General features: G+C 44.1%; 1 protein-coding gene across 22 annotated transcripts in view; it reads left to right on the top strand.

Moving 5' to 3' along the window:
• The first annotated feature begins 1,013 nt into the window (after positions 1–1,013).
• TNRC6A (trinucleotide repeat containing adaptor 6A) overlaps positions 1,014–15,459 on the top strand; it is a 245,054-nt gene continuing 230,608 nt past the window's right edge. For all 22 annotated transcript variants that reach the window (XR_014840522.1, XR_014840519.1, XM_085017303.1 and 19 more), the window contains exon 1: positions 1,014–1,230. The gene's annotated coding sequence lies outside the window, so the exon portion shown is untranslated. The remainder of the gene's footprint in view (positions 1,231–15,459) is intronic.

Genomic DNA, 15,459 nt, shown 5'->3' with positions numbered 1-15,459 from the left:
CTCTGAAATTTACATCTGCTACCTCTGTTGATGTTTTTGTTGCCTCTGACAGACACTGCTGCACCTCCAGGATGGGAGGGATCTTGCTTCAGGCGTTTCTTTAACATCTCGCTTCCTTTTTCCTTTCTCCCAGCTTAGCACAAAACCCACCGCATAGTAGGTGCTCCATAAAAATGTTTGTTTAATAAAAGACTGATTGCATGCAGGAACCAGTGAGAAAAGGAGGTGATGGCAAAGGGGAGGAAAGAAGCCTCAGAGATTTTTAACCCAGATCTTTTTAACTGTATCGTGATCAAGGAGGGAAACGATGCAATGCGTGTTTGGAGAGAGATGGGGGGGGCAGGGGGAGAAAGAGTGAGAGGGAGACAGCGTGCTGCAGACAGCCGAGAGCTGCGATCTTTAAAAGGAGACAGCCTAATCAGAGCCAGACGGGGCCCCACCTGACTCCTACTGCAGCTAGGAGAAAAAAAAAAAAAAAAAAAAAAGGACTAGAAGGTTCAGCCAGAGCGGTCTCTCCTTCCCCTGCAGCCCCGCAATCCTCCACCTCCGCCCCACTCCCACTGCTCCGTGAGGAGACATGGACGCTGTCGGGAGGGGAGGCAGCCGAGGTGGACTTTCCAGAACGAGGCAGGATGGTGTGAGCGCAAACGCCCTGCAATTGCTGGAGCAATGGTGGCGACACTTGAGTTATGCACAAAGGCTGGAATTCAAATGAGGCTGGCACCGCTCCAAGGCGCAGTAGCCAGGGAGGAGGGAGAGAGGAGCATTAACGATTCCTCAAGATCTGAGCGTCGCAATGGGCTCCGAGGCTCCCCATCTGCATCCCTCCCTCTATCACTGATTTCTGGGGGGAGGGGGCCTCCTCCAGAAGCACTTTCTCTGCCAGTCTAGGCGCTGGGGGTGGGGGCGGGGGGGCTGAAGTTAAGGCAGATTGGCCACATCACATGATGGGGGACCTGTATCATGTGATGACTCCGGTGATGTTGGAGGCAGCATGTGACTCCCAGGGCTACGTGGGCTCAAAAACAATTTCAATACAAAAACACAAGCAGGTTCCCGTCCTCTCCTTTGCCTTTTGGTCTGGCTCTCCCTCCCGTTGGGTTGACGCCTGACTGCATGGAAACCCCGTCGTCTTGCCGCCACTAACCTGTGAGCACCGGGTACCTGGAGACCAGGCCCCTCAGCTGGGGGGTGCCCCCAGGAGCGGTGCCCCAGCATTCCCGCAGCCTGGTAAGTTCCTGAGCACTCGGAGCGGTTCTGTGCGAAGCTGGTGCACACTGCCTGGTTCGCGTGCGCGGCACCCTCGGTGGGCGCCGTAGGAGGAAGGTGCTTGCCGGGTCTGGGACGCGGCGGCTCGCGGCCCCGCCAGACACGCAGGCTTCCTGGGGGCGCAGCGCGGCGCCGCTGTGCTGGGGCGGCAGGAGCCACATCTCTCATCGCCCTGTCTTCCCGCCTCCCCTTTTCGCTCCTCTAAGTCTCTCTTCTCAGCCTCTCTTCTCACCTCCTTCCTCTCCCCTCCCCTCCCCTCCTATATTCTCTTCTCACCTACCCCCCCCCCCCGCGCCCCACGTTCTCCCTCTCTTCCCCCTTCTCTCTGTCTCTCTGCTTTTCTTAGGAGTTTTCCTCCCCCCTTACACATTTTTTGGTACCTAGATTGTATGTGCTTTCTGTCCAGACCCTGCAGGACCAGCTTCTGAGGACTTGGTGTTTGAAAATGTACTCACTGTCCCTCCTGAGATGGTTTGCTCCCTAAGACAATGCAGGTGGCCCCTGTTCCTGTCGTGCATGTGTGTGCAGGTGCCTGCGTGTGATTGATGGATTTCTTGGGGGCCATCAGAACTGTTTCTTGGGTGGATGTCTGCTGGCTCTGATCCCCACTCAGCGGGGGGCGAGGGGGGTCATCCAGCCATAGGAGTGGCGGTTACACCAGTGAGGGGACCATGTCCTTTGACCCCAAGGGTCTGACCGTCTGTGGGAGACATCGGGTCTTCAGGCAGGAGTCAAAAATCCAGGGCTCCGTGCTTGGCGTTCGCTTGGATGTAACCGGGCATCTCAGAGAGATGGCTCAGAGTTTGGGGCCGCACCTTTGCAGAAGAAGGCAGAGCACTGGCTGAGAAACTAGCTCTGGGGAAGACAAATGTAAATTCCATTATGGCCGCGTCTGTAGCTACGTAGGAGGGAGATGGTGGTGGTGGCAGAAGCTTCAGGTTCACGTTCTCCAGGTCTGTTGTCATCTGTCCAGCAAGAAATAATTAGCAATTGCTGAGCACAGTCGACCCAGTGATTCAATGAGGAGGGGCTGTTTGTATCCCCATTTTAGAGATGGGGAAACTGAGGCAAAAAGCAGTTACGTCACTCCATTGGTAAGTGATGGAGCTAGGATTTGAGTCCAGGCAGCATTTCTGTAGAGCCTGCACAGTTAACCACTATGATAAACTACCTCAAAAAAAATGAGTTCCCATCGTGGCTCAGCGGTTAACAAACCCGACTAGCATCCATGAGGACACGGTTCGATCCCTGGCCCTGCTTAGTGGGTTAAGAACCGGCATTGCCGTGAGTTGTGATGTAGGTTGCAGCCGCAGCTCAGATCATTCATTGCTGTGGCTGCGGCGTAAGCTGGTAACTCTAGCTCTGATTCGACCCCTAGCCTGAGAACCTTCATATGCAGCAGATGCGGCCCTAAAGAGACAGAAAGACAAAAAAAAAAAAAATCTATCTACATTCCTATGAGACAGGTGGTGTGCAAGGTTTGGGGCTACATTTGTGAGCAAACAGAGACACCCTGTTCTCCTAGAATTTACAGTCCAGTGGAAAAGGTAGCTAATAAACATACCATCACACAAGACAATGTATTTGTTTCCTATCAGGGTATTTGCTAGGAAGGAGGATAATAAGTAGTGTGAGGCTGTGTAATAGGATTCATACTTCAGTTGGGGGGGCAAAGGAGAAGAGTCGGTCAAAGAAGTCCTCTCTTGGTTAGGACTTGAAAGAGGAGCAGGCATCAACCAGATAAAGCGCCAGGAAGAGCATTCCAGATAGAGGGAATGGCATATGCGGGACCCCTTGAGGAGCAGCACGAGTGGGGCCATACCAGGAGGTGAGGCACTCTGGATGATGTGGGCCACCGCAGGCCTCGCTGAAATGACTTGTGTTTCATCCCAGGATCAATGAACAACCATTAAAGCATTTTAAAGCAAAGACGTAGCGTGATCAGAGCCTCCATAAGAAAAGGCTTGTTCTAGAGGGGTGTCTGTTAGTTTTTGCAGCATTACAAGCCACCCTAAAATGCCAGGGCTTAACATAGCAGTCATGAATAGCTCATCATGCTGCAAGTTGGCAGTTGCACCTGGGTTCATAATGGACAGTAATTCCGTCCTTGCCTGCGTTCACTCATATAGCTGGTTGGCCGGCAGCTTGCAGGGGGAGGCTGATTTTAGGTGGTCTCACTCACATGCCTGCTAATGGACAGAGGCAAGTGAAACATGTATCGCCGTATCTAGCAAGCTAGCCTAGTTGTCTTCCTGTGATGCTGGGTTCCAAAATCGGCACCAGGAGGGGAACCCCAATACAAAAGCACTTTTCTTTTTTTCGTCTTTTCTAGGGCTGCACCCACGAGGCATACGGAGGTTCCCAGGTTAAGGGTCTAATCAGAGCTGTAGACGCTGGCCTACGCCAGAGACCCAGCAACACAGGATCTGAGCCGCGTCTGCAACCTACACCACAGCTCACGGCAACGTCGGATCCTTAACCCACAGAGCAAGGCTAGGGATCGAACATGCAACCTCATGGTTCCTAGTCGTATTTGTTAACCACTAAGTCATGACGGGAACTCCCAAAAGCACTTTGCAAACACCTGTTTGCTAGTACTCCATTGGTTTTGACACATTCCTAGCTCAAACCTGGACTCAAGGAATGAGTTACAAAATACTGTGTCTATTTGTTTCCAGCCTACTGTGTGAATTCAAAATAGGAAGCTGGATACTGTCTTCCTCTGCTAGGGGAAGAACTGAAAGCCAAGAGGAAATTTGGAGCCAATTTTGCTATAATTGGAGGGGAACTTAGGCCTGGTCATATATCAGGCTTTATTTTCTTCTTAGAACAAGCAGGATTCTGAGCATCTGTTTTCTTTCCACTACTCTAGGAGATGGACCCCAAAAGACATTGCTGGTATTTATGTTAAAGAGTATTCTGCTGGAGTTCTCTTGTGGTGCAGCGGGTTAAGGATCTGGCATCTTCACTGCAGCGGCTCAGATTGCTCCTGTGGTGTGGTTTCAGTCCCTGGCCCAGGAGCTTCCTATGCTGCCTAATTGGCCAAAAAAACAAAACAAGTGTTCTGCCTGTGTTTCCCTCTAGGTGTTTTAGAGTGTCCTATCTTACGTTTAGGTTTTTAATCCATTTTGACTTGATTTTTGTATATGGTGTTAGAGAATATTCTAATATCATTCTTTTACATGTAGCTGTCCAGTTTTCCTAGCACTGCTTTTTTTTTTTCCTTTATTTTTTTTTAAATGGCCACATCCGTGGCCTATGGAAGATCCCAAGTGAAAGACGGAATCTGAGCCACAGCTGCGACCCATGCCACAGCTGCGACAATGACAGATCCTTTAACCCAGTGCACCAACCGGGAATCAAACCTGCACCTCTGCTATGACCCAAGCCACTGCAGAGAGATGCTTAACCTGCTGTGCCACCACAGGAAATCTCCTAACACCACTTCTTGAAGAGACTAACTCTTCTCTGTTGTGTATTCTTGCCTTTTTTATTGTGGATTAATTGACCACAGGTGCATCAGTTTCTTTCTGGGCTTTCTATCCTGTTCCATTGATCTGTATGTCTGTTTTTGTGCCAGTACCATACTGTTTTGATTACAGTAGCTTTACAGTATAGTCTGAAGTCCGGCAGCTGATTCTCTAGCTCCGTTCTTCTTTCTCAAGATTCCTTTGGCTAGTTGGGATCTTTTGTGTTTCCATGCCAAGTTTAAAAGTTTGTATTTTAGTTCTGTGAAAATGCCATTAGTAATTTGATAGCAATTGCATTGAATTTGTAGATTGCCTTGGGTAGTATAGTCATTTTAACATTAATTCTTTCAGTCCAAGAACATGGTATATCTTTCTGTGTCATCTTCAATTTCTTTCATCACTGTCTTATAATTTGCAGAGTATAGGTCTTTTGCCTCCTTAGGTAGGTTGGTTACTAGGTGTTTCATTCTTCTTGATGCATTGATAGGTGGAATTGTTTCCTTAATTTCTCTTTCTGATCTTTCATTGTTAGCGTAGAGAAATGTAACAGATGAGCATCTGTTCTGTATGTGGATCAGGAGCGTGTCAGAAAGTGATGTAGAAATGTCTTCTCTCTCTCTCTCTCTCTCTCTCTCTTTTTTTTTTTTTTTTTTTTTTTGCCTTTTTTAGGGCTGTGCCCTGAAAGTTCCCAGGCTGGGCATCGAATCAGAGCTGCGACTGCCAGCCTACACCATAGCCACAGCAATGCCAAATCTGAGCTACATCTGCAACCTATGCCACAGCTGTCATCAATGCTGGATCCTTAACCCGCTGAGCGAGGCCAGGGATCAAACCTCATGGATACTAGTTGGATTCGTTACCGCTGAGCAAAATGGGAACCCCCAAATGTCTTCTCTTCTTATAGGGTTATCTGGGAATGACTTGGAATCCAAGAAAACTTTGAGATTGTTACCCTGGAATGAAATTCGGGCCACATGGAGCTCAGAGTGAGATTGAATGGTCTGAACAAGGCAATAGCATGTGCAAAGGCCCCAAGGCAGGGAAGTAGGAAGCTTGTTTTTGGAAATAGGAGGCATTAGCTTAATATAATTGCAGTGGAGATGGCATAGGTGTAGACGGATTAGGAAAATAGTTAAGAGGTAGAAAGAGAAAGCTTTATTGATGGATTCTGTAGTAGTTTAGGAAAAGGGACATATTGGAGTTCCAGTTGTGGCTCAGTGGAAATGAACCTGAGTAGTATCCATGAGGATGTGGGTCCAATCTCTGGGCTCACTCATTGGATTAAGGATCCGGCGTTGTCATGAGCTGTGGTGTAGGTCACAGATGCGACTCGGACCCCACGTTGCTGTGGCTGTGGTGTAGACCAGCAGCTGCAGCTCCGATTTGACCCCTAGCCTGGGAACTTCCACATGATGCAGGTGCAGCCTTAAAAAAAAAAAAAGAAAGAAAGAAGCAAAAAACAAAAGAAAAGGGACATATTCATTAGGACTCAAAGGTTGGTAATACCATTTCCTATAGTAGGAAGACGAGAGGATCTGAATATTTTGGTGGAGGAAAGGAAATGGGCAGGGGAAAAAAAAATCAAGCATTCTATTAACTGGATCAAACGTTCCTGAGACGTTGAGTCAATTGAGAAAAAAGATGAAGTGGATACATAAAGGCTTGTAGATTTGGTGTTGAGAGGGTGAAGAATTTCCTCTCTGCCAACTTTTCTTTTCCCAATGAAACATAAGGCAAGGTCATAGACAGAGAGAAAGGAGATGAAAAGAGACTAAAACAGTCATCTCGGAGAGGGTGAAAGAAGCATCCTAAAGAGAGAAGCGGGGAGTTCCTGTCGTGGCACAGTGGTTAACGAATCCGACTAGGAACCATAAGGTTGCGGGTTCGATCCCTGCCCTTGCTCAGTGGGTTAAGGACCTGGCGTTGCCGTGAGCTGTGGTGTAGGTCGCAGACTTGGCTCAAATCCCATGTTGCTGTGGCTGTGGTGTAGGCCAGGGGCTACAGCTCAGATTAGACCCCTAGCCTGGGAACCTCCATATGCTGCGGGAGTGGCCCAAGAAATGGCAAAAAGACAAAAAAAAAAAAAAAAAAAAAAAGAGAGAGAGAGCGAAGTGGGCTTGCTGGGTAAAACCGAGTGCCTACCTAGAACAGAGGGCAGGTATTGAAAACTGGCTCATTTTCTCCAGTAACATTCAAGTGCTTGGGTTCAAGAACCTGGAGATGGTGAGGTGCAAGTTGGGTTGAAGTTTTGCTGAACAAATTCCACAGGAGAGAAAAGGGGCAGGATGTTGAAGGGGTTTTCAAGGGAATGAGTGTCCCGATGAGTCACAGAGTCCAAGCTGGACCATAATGGGAATGGAACCAGAAAGGAATGATGGAGGAGGAGTGGGTGGCAGGCTCGGTGAGAGAGAGGTTATGATGAGGTGAAAGACTTGGGGGTAGTCTAGCCTCAGCATCACTTGGGAGCTTGTTAGAAATGCGGAATATCATGAATTCCCATTGTGGCGCAGCGGAAACAAATCTGACTAGTATCCATGAGGATGCGGGTTTGATCCCTAGCCCCGCTCAGTGGGTTAAGGATCCGGCGTTGCTGTGAGCTGTGGTGTAGGTCTCAGATGCGGCTCGGATCCAGTGTTGCTGTGGCTGTGGCATAGGCTGATGGCTACAGCTCTGATTCCACCCGTAGCCTGGGAATTTCCATATGCCATGAGTGTGGCCCTAAAAAGCAAAAGAAAAGGGGGGTGGGTGGGGCAGAATATCAGGGAGTTCTCTTGTGGTGCAGCAGGTTAAGGATCTGGTCTTGTCCCTGCAGTGGCTTGGGTTGCCACGTGGTATGGGTTCAGTCCCCAGCCTGGGAACTTCTGCATGCTTTGGGCATAGTCAAAAAAAATAAATAAAAAGAAAGGAAGGAAGAAAGAGAGAGAAAGAAGGAAGGAAAGAAAGTAAGAAGGAGGAGTTCCCATCGTTTTGCAGCAGAAACAAACCCGACTAGGAACCATGAAGTTGCAGATTCAATCCCTGGCCTTGCTCAGTGGGTTAAGGATCCGGCGTAGCCATGAGCTGTGGTGTAGGTCGCAGATGCGGCCCGGATCTGGCGTTGCTGCGGCTCTGGTGTAGGCCGGCAGAAACAGCTCCGATGAGACCCCTGGCCTGGGAACCTCCCTATGCTGCAGGTGCGGCCCCCAAAAAAGACAAAAGACAAAAAAAAAAAAAAAAAGAAACAAGATGATTTGTTCTCTAGATGTTTCCAGAGTCTAGATTTTGCTGATTGTTTGCTCAACGTATCATTGAATGTGTTCTTCTAATTATCTCTAGGTAGTTAAACCTAAAAAGAATTGCTTTTGAAAAAACTGTTATGGTGAAATGTATCACACACAAACATATATGTGTAAATACATACATACCTGCTACATACATATAGCCTGAAGAATAAAAATGTCCTTGCAACACCCCCTCATGCCTTAGAACCCCTTCAATATCCTCCCTTTTCATCTTTTCTAGAGGTAACCTCTGCCTTAACTTTTATAATAACATTTTTTCTGCTGGTTTTTTTACGCCTACATACATTTCTAGCCAATATATTGGCTCTTTTCCTTTTTGTCCTGATTTTTTGAGTTGTATATAAATGCAATCAGGGAGTTCCTTTGTGGCTCAGTGTGTTAAGGATCCATCATTGTCACCGCAGCCACTCAGGTTGCTGCTATGGCAAGGATTTGATCCCTGGCCTGGGGACTTCTTTATGCTGCAGGTGTGGCCAGAAAAGGAAAAAAAAAAATTGTAACCAGATCACAGCTATTCTTCAATGCCATGTATTTTGCTCAATATTTTATTTTTGCAGTTCATCAGTGTTTATCTATATAACTATAGTTCATTCATTTTCGCTGATGTATAGTAATCCACCATGTGAGTGTACTACAATTTATTTTTATTTTATTGTTTTTCAGGGGGCCACCCCTGTGGCATATGGAAGTTCCCTGGCTACAGCTGCCAGCCTACACCACAGTTCACAGCAACTCTGGATCCTCAACCCACCGAGTGAGGCCAGGGATCAAACCCACACACTCATGATACTAGTCGTGTTCATTACTGCTGAGCCACAACGGGAACTCCTGTACTATAGTTCATTGATTCATTCTACTCTTGATGGACATTTGGTTTTTTCCCTCAGTTCTGGGTTATTGTGAATACTGGCGCAGTGAACAATTTTATACATGACTTGTGCAAGAATTCTCCAGGCTATATACCTAGGAGTGAAGTGCTAGACTGTAGAGTATGCATAAGTTCAACTTTACAAGAAAACGCCAAACTTTTCTGCAAATTGATTTTGTCTTTCCCAATCCTCACACCTTTTCATTTTTGGTGTCGTTGCTTCAAAGCTTCTATGCAATATAATAGAAATGGTGAAAGCAGTTATCCATGTCTGATCTCCAAGGAAAAGCATTCAACATTACACAATTAAGTAACCGATTTTTTTTTTTTTTTGGTGGGAGTTTTTTTAGAGTTTTATCGCTTATCAGATTAAGAAAATTCCTATTTCTTTGCTTGGGTTTTTTTTTTTTTAATTGTGAATTGATTTTGAATTTTATCAAATGCTTCTCCTGTGTCTTTTGAGATGATAAAATCATTTTCCTACTTTATTCCTCTAGCGTTGTGAATTATAATGATTAATTATTTTTTCCAACTTTATCGATCATTGATATGTGTTTAAGGAATACAATGTGATGATCTGATACACAAATATACTGTGAAAGCAATGCTACAATAAGGTTAGTTAACCCCTCCATTCGCTCACATAATTACCTTTTTGTATATGCAGTGATAACATTTAAGATCTACTTTCTTGACAGCTTTCAAGGATATAACACAGTGTTGTTAAGTCTAGAGCCTAACATATGCTGAATCATATGGAAGTTCTATTTTTAATTTTTTGAGGAATCTCTGTACTGTTTTCCATGGTGGCCGCACCAATTAACATTCCCACCTATATCGCACAATAGTTTCCTCTTCTCCACATCCTCCCCAGGACTTCTTGTCTTTTTATTATTTTATTTTATTTTATTTTATTTTATTTTATTTATTTTATTTTATTTTAATTTTGCTTTTTAGAGTCGCACCTGCAGCTGTATTCACCTTATAGCTAGAAGCTTGTGTCCTCTGACCAACATCTCCGCCGTTTCCCCCACACCCAGGCCCTGGACAACCACCATTCTGCTCTTTTTATGAATTCAATTTTTTTAGATTCCACACTTCAGTGAGAACTTATAGTATTTGTCTTTCTTTGTCGGACTTATTTCACTAAGTATAATGCCCTTAGGGCCCATTCATGGGTCACAAAGGGCAGGGTTTCCTTTTTCATGGCTGAATATTATTCCTTTGTGTATGAATACCACATTTTCTTTTTCCATTTATCCATGGATGGACACTGAGACTGTGTCCATGTGTTGGGTGTTGTGAATGATGCTGCAGTGAACATGAGGGTAGAGATCATCTCTTTGAGAGAGTGGTTTCATCTCTATTATGTATTTTCAGAAATGGGATTGCTGAATCATATGGAAGTTCTATTTTTCATTTTTTGAGGCATCTCTATACTGTTTTCCATAATAGCCACACCAGTTAACATTCCCACCTGTATCGCACAATAGTTTCCTCTTCTCCACATCCTCCCCAGGACTTCCTGTCTTTTTTTTTTTTTTTTTTTTTTTTTTGCTTTTTAGGGTTGTGCCTGCAGCATGCGGAAGTTCCCAAGCTAGGTGTCATATCGGAGCTGTAGCTGCCAACCTACGGCACAGCCACAGCAGCATGGGATCTGAACCACATCTGTGACCTATACCACAGCTCATGGCAATGCCAGATCCTTAACCCACTGAGTGAGGCCAAGGATGGAACCCAAATCCTCATGGTTACTAGTTGGATTTGCTTCTGCTGCACCACAACAGCAACTCCCACTTCTTGTCTTTTTGATGATAGCCATTCTAACAGGTGTAAGGTGACATCACATTATGGGGGGAGGTTCTTTATTTCCTTTTCTTTGGCTGCACCAGTGGCATGTGGAAGTTCTTGGGCTAGGACTGAGCCCACACCGCAGTTGTGACCTGCACCACAGCTGCAGCAATGCCAGATCCTTAACCCTTAAGCCGCAAGGCAACTTCCTCATTGTGGTTTTGATTTGCATTCCCTAGATGATTAGTGATGTTGGGCATCTTTTTTTTTTTGTCTTTTTGCCTTTTTGAGGGCCACTCCCGCAGCACATGGAGGCTCCCAGGCTGGGGGTCGAATCGGAGCTGTAGTCATTGGCCTACGCCACAGCCACAGCCACAACAAGAGGGATCCGAGCTGCGTCTGCAACCTACACCAGCGCCGGATCCTTAACCCGCTGAGCAAGGCCAGGGACAAGGATCGAACCCGCAACCTCATGGTTCCTAGTCGGATTCATTAACCACTGCGCCATGACGGGAACTCTGAGCATCTTTTTATGTACCTATTGGTCATTCATGTGTCTTTGGAAAAATGTCTGTTCAACTCCTTAGCGTGTTTTTAAAAATCAGTTTATTAGTTATCTAGATATTGAGTTGTACAAGTTCCTTTTAAGATATAAACCTCTTATCAGAGATGGTTAGCAAATATTTGTCCGCATTCTGTAGGTTGCCTTTTCATTTTGCTGATTGTTGCTTTTGCTCTGCAGAATTTTCTGTTTGATACAGTCCCCCTTGTTGATTTTTGCTTTTGTCATCACACCCTAAAAGTCATTGGTGAGACCAATGTCAAGGAGCTTTTTCCCTATGCTGTCTTCTAGTAGTTTTACAGTTTCAGGTCTTCTATTTAACTCTTTAATCCATTTCCAGATCATTTTTGTGGGTGGCGTAATTTTATTATTTTGCATATGAATATCCAGTTTTCCAGTTTTATTATTTTGCATGTGAATATCCAGTTTTCCCAACACTATTTATTAAAGAGACTGTCCTTTGCTCATTGAGTCTTTTTCTTTTTTTTTTTTTTTTTGCCATTTCTTGGGCCGCTCTCGCGGCATATGGAGGTTCCCAGGCTAGGGGTCAAATTGGAGCCATAGCCGCCAGCCTACACCACAGCCACAACAACACAGGATCTGAGCCGCATTTGCAACCTACACCACAGCTCACGGCAACGCCGGATCCTTAACCCGCAGAGCGAGGCCAGGGATCGAACCTGCAACCTCATGGTTCCTAGTCGGATTTGTTAATCACTGAGCCACAACAGGAACTCCTGCTCATTGAGTCTTCTTGGCTCCTTTGTCAAATATTAGTTGAGCGTATATGTGTGGTCTTATTTCTAGGCTCTCGATTCTGTTTCATTGACTTAAGTGTTATTACACCAGTACCGTGCTGTTTTATCGTGATAGTTTTGTAATAAAGTTTGAAATCAGTCAGCTCGATGCATCCAGCTTTGTTCTTCCTTCTCAAAATCGCTGTGACTCTTCAAGGTCTTTGTGGTTTTATACACGTTTTAGGATTGCTTTTTCTATTTTTGTGCAAAATGCACTGGGATTTTAATGAGGATTGCACTGAATCAATACAAATGGCTTTGGGTAAAATGAACATTTTAACAATACTCATTCTTTTGATCCGTGAACAAGGGATATTTTTCCATTTATTGGTATCATCTTCAGTTTTTTTTTCATCAGTGCTTTATAATCTGTAGGATACAGACCTTTCACCTCCTTGGTTAAATTTATTCCTCAGCACTTTATTCTTTTTGATGCTATTGTAAATAGGATTATTTACTTTGTCAGTTCATTGTCGGTGTATAGATCTCCAACGGGTATTTATAGTTTGATTTTATATCTGCAACTTTACATTTATTAGTTCTAACTTTTTTGGTAGAGTCTTTAGGATTTGCTCTATATAAAATTTTATTATCTGCAAACAAAGACAATTTGTTACTATTTCACTTCTGATTTGGATGACTCATTTCTTTTTTCTTGCCTAACTGTTCTGGCTAGGACTTCTAGGACCATGGTAAATAGAAGTGTTGAGAGGCGGTATCCTTATTTTGTTCTTAATCTTGGTGGGAAAGATTTCATTGTTTCACTGTTGGTGATGGTGTTAGCTGTGGGTTTGTCACATGCGGTCTTTATTATGTTGAAGTACATTCTTTCTATATCCAATCTGTTGAGAGTTTTTATCATGAAAGGAGGTTGAATTTTGCCAAGTACTTTTTCTGCATCTACTGAGATGGTCATATGATTTTTATCTTTCATTCTATTAATGTGGTATAGCATGTTTATTGGTTTGCATATGTTTAACCATTCTTGCATCCCAGAGATAAATCCCACTTAATCATGTTGCATGGTCCTTAATCATGTTGCATGGTCCCACTTAATCATGTTGCATGGTCCTTTATTACATGTTGAATTCAGTTTGTGAGTATTTTGTTGAGAATATTTGTAGCTGTGTTCAACATTGCAATTGGCCTGTGGTTTTCTTTCCTTATAGTGTCCTTATCTGACTTTGGTATCACAGTAATGTTAGGTTGTGAAATGAGTTTAAGAGTGTTCTGTCCTCGGAGTTCCCGTCGTGGCGCAGTAGTTAACGAATCCGACTAGGAACCATGAGGTGGCGGGTTTGATCCCTGGCCTTGCTCAGTGGGTTAAGGATCCGGCTTTGCCGTGAGCTGTGGTGTAGGTTGCAGACACGGCTCGGATCCCGTGTTGCTGTGGCTCTGGCGTAGGCTGGCAGTTACAGCTCCAATTAGACCCCTAGCCTGGGAACCTCCATATGCCACGGGAGCGGCCCAAGAAATGGCAAAAAGACAAAAAAAAAAAAAAAAAGTGCTCTGTCCTCTTCAATTTTCTGGAAAAGTTTGAGAAAGACTGGTTTCAATTCTTTAAATGTTTGTTAGAATTCGTCAGAGAAACCATCTGGTCCTGCAGTTTTCTGTGTTGGGAGGTTTTTGAGTGCAGACACAATCTCCTTACTTGTTATTGATGTGTTCATATTTTTTATTTATTTATTTATTTATTTATTTATTTTTGTCTTTTTGCTATTTCTTAGGCTGCTCCCGCAGCATATGGAGATTCCCAGGCTAGGGGTCTAATCCGGAGCTGTAGCCACTGGCCTACGCCAGAGCCACAGCAACATGGGATCCGAAAGAGTTATCTCTTTTTTAAAAATTATCTCTTTTTCCTTGATTTTAGACTATTTTATTACAGGTTCTCTTGGAGCAGATTTTGGAGTTAAAATTTTAGGATGATCTATTAGCGTCATTAATTTGGATGTCCACATCTCTCCCTGCATTTGGGAAGTTCTCACCCAATATTTCTTTAAATAAACCTTCTCAGATTCCAGTATTGCATAGATTGTTTCTTTTAATGATATGCCATAATTCACATAGGCTTTCCTGATGCATTCATTCTTTTTGCTTTGACTTCCTTTGTCTAAATGATTTCAAATGATCTGCCTTCTAGCTCACTAATTCTTTTTTAAAATTTTTTTTTATTTTTTATTTTATTTTTTTTTAATATTATTAGAACATAGTTGACTTACAAAGTTGTGTTAATTTCAGGTGCACAGCAGAGTGAATCAGTTATACATATATCCATTCCTTTTCACAGTCTTTTCCCATATAGGCCATTACACAGTATTAAGTAAATTTCCCTGTGCCATACAACAGGTCCTTGTTACTCATCTATGTTTGTTTATTTATTTATTTATTTATTTATTTTTGTCTTTTTGCCTTTTCTAGGGCCACTCCCGCAGCATATGGAGGTTCCCAGGCTAGGGATCTAATCAGAGCTGTAGCCACCGGCCTACACCACAGCCATAGCAACTCGGGATCCGAGCCGCGTCTGCTATCTACACCATAGCTCATGGCAACACCAGATCCTTCACCCACTGAGCGAGGCCAGGGATCGAACCCGCAACCTCATGGTTCCTAGTCGGATACGTTAACCACTGAGCCACATGGGAGCTCCGTAAGATTAAATCATATTTTAAAGACCGCAGTTCTCCATCTAATGGAGAACTCTTGTCAACCTACAAAAATTTTTATTATAGTTGATTTACAGTGTTCTGTCAATTTCTGCTGTACAGCAAAGTGACCCAGTCATACATATATACATTCTTTTTTTCATATTACCTCCATCATGTTCCATCACAAGTGATTAGATATAGTTCCCTGTGCTATACAGCAGGATCTCATTGTTTATCCACTCCAAATGCTATAGTTTACATCGACTGGTCCCACACTCCCTGTTCATCCCACTCCCTCCACCTCCCCCTTGGCAACCACAAGTCTTTTCTCCAAGTTCATGACTTTGTTTCTTTTCTGTAGATAGGTTCATTCGTGCTGTATATTAGATCCAGATTTAAGTGATATCATATGGTATTTTTCTTTCTGACTTATTTTACTTTGTATGAGATTTTCTAGTTCCATCCACGTTGCTTCAAATGGCATTAGTTTATTCTTTTTGGGGGCCGAGTAGTATTCCCTTGTGTATATGTACCACATCTTCTTAATCCATTTGTCTGTTGTTGGACATTTAGGTGGTTTTCCATGTCTTGGCTACTGTGAATTGTGCAGTTATGAACATAGGGATGCATGTATCTTTTTCATCGAAAGCTTTATCTGGTTATATGCCCAGCAGTGGGATTGCTGGATCATATGGTAGTTCTATATTTAGTTTTCTGAGATACTTCTGTATTGTTTTCCATAGTGGTTGTATCAATGTACATTCCCACCAACAGGG

The sequence above is a fragment of the Sus scrofa genome, chromosome 3, assembly GCF_054392235.1.
Source record: "Sus scrofa isolate SSC_HxYL_T2T_F1_AM1 chromosome 3, Sscrofa_HxYL_maternal_Yorkshire_Landrace_v2.0, whole genome shotgun sequence".
NCBI lineage: Eukaryota > Metazoa > Chordata > Mammalia > Artiodactyla > Suidae > Sus > Sus scrofa.
Note: the sequence above shows the minus strand (reverse complement) of the source record. Positions and strands in the feature narration are given on the sequence as shown.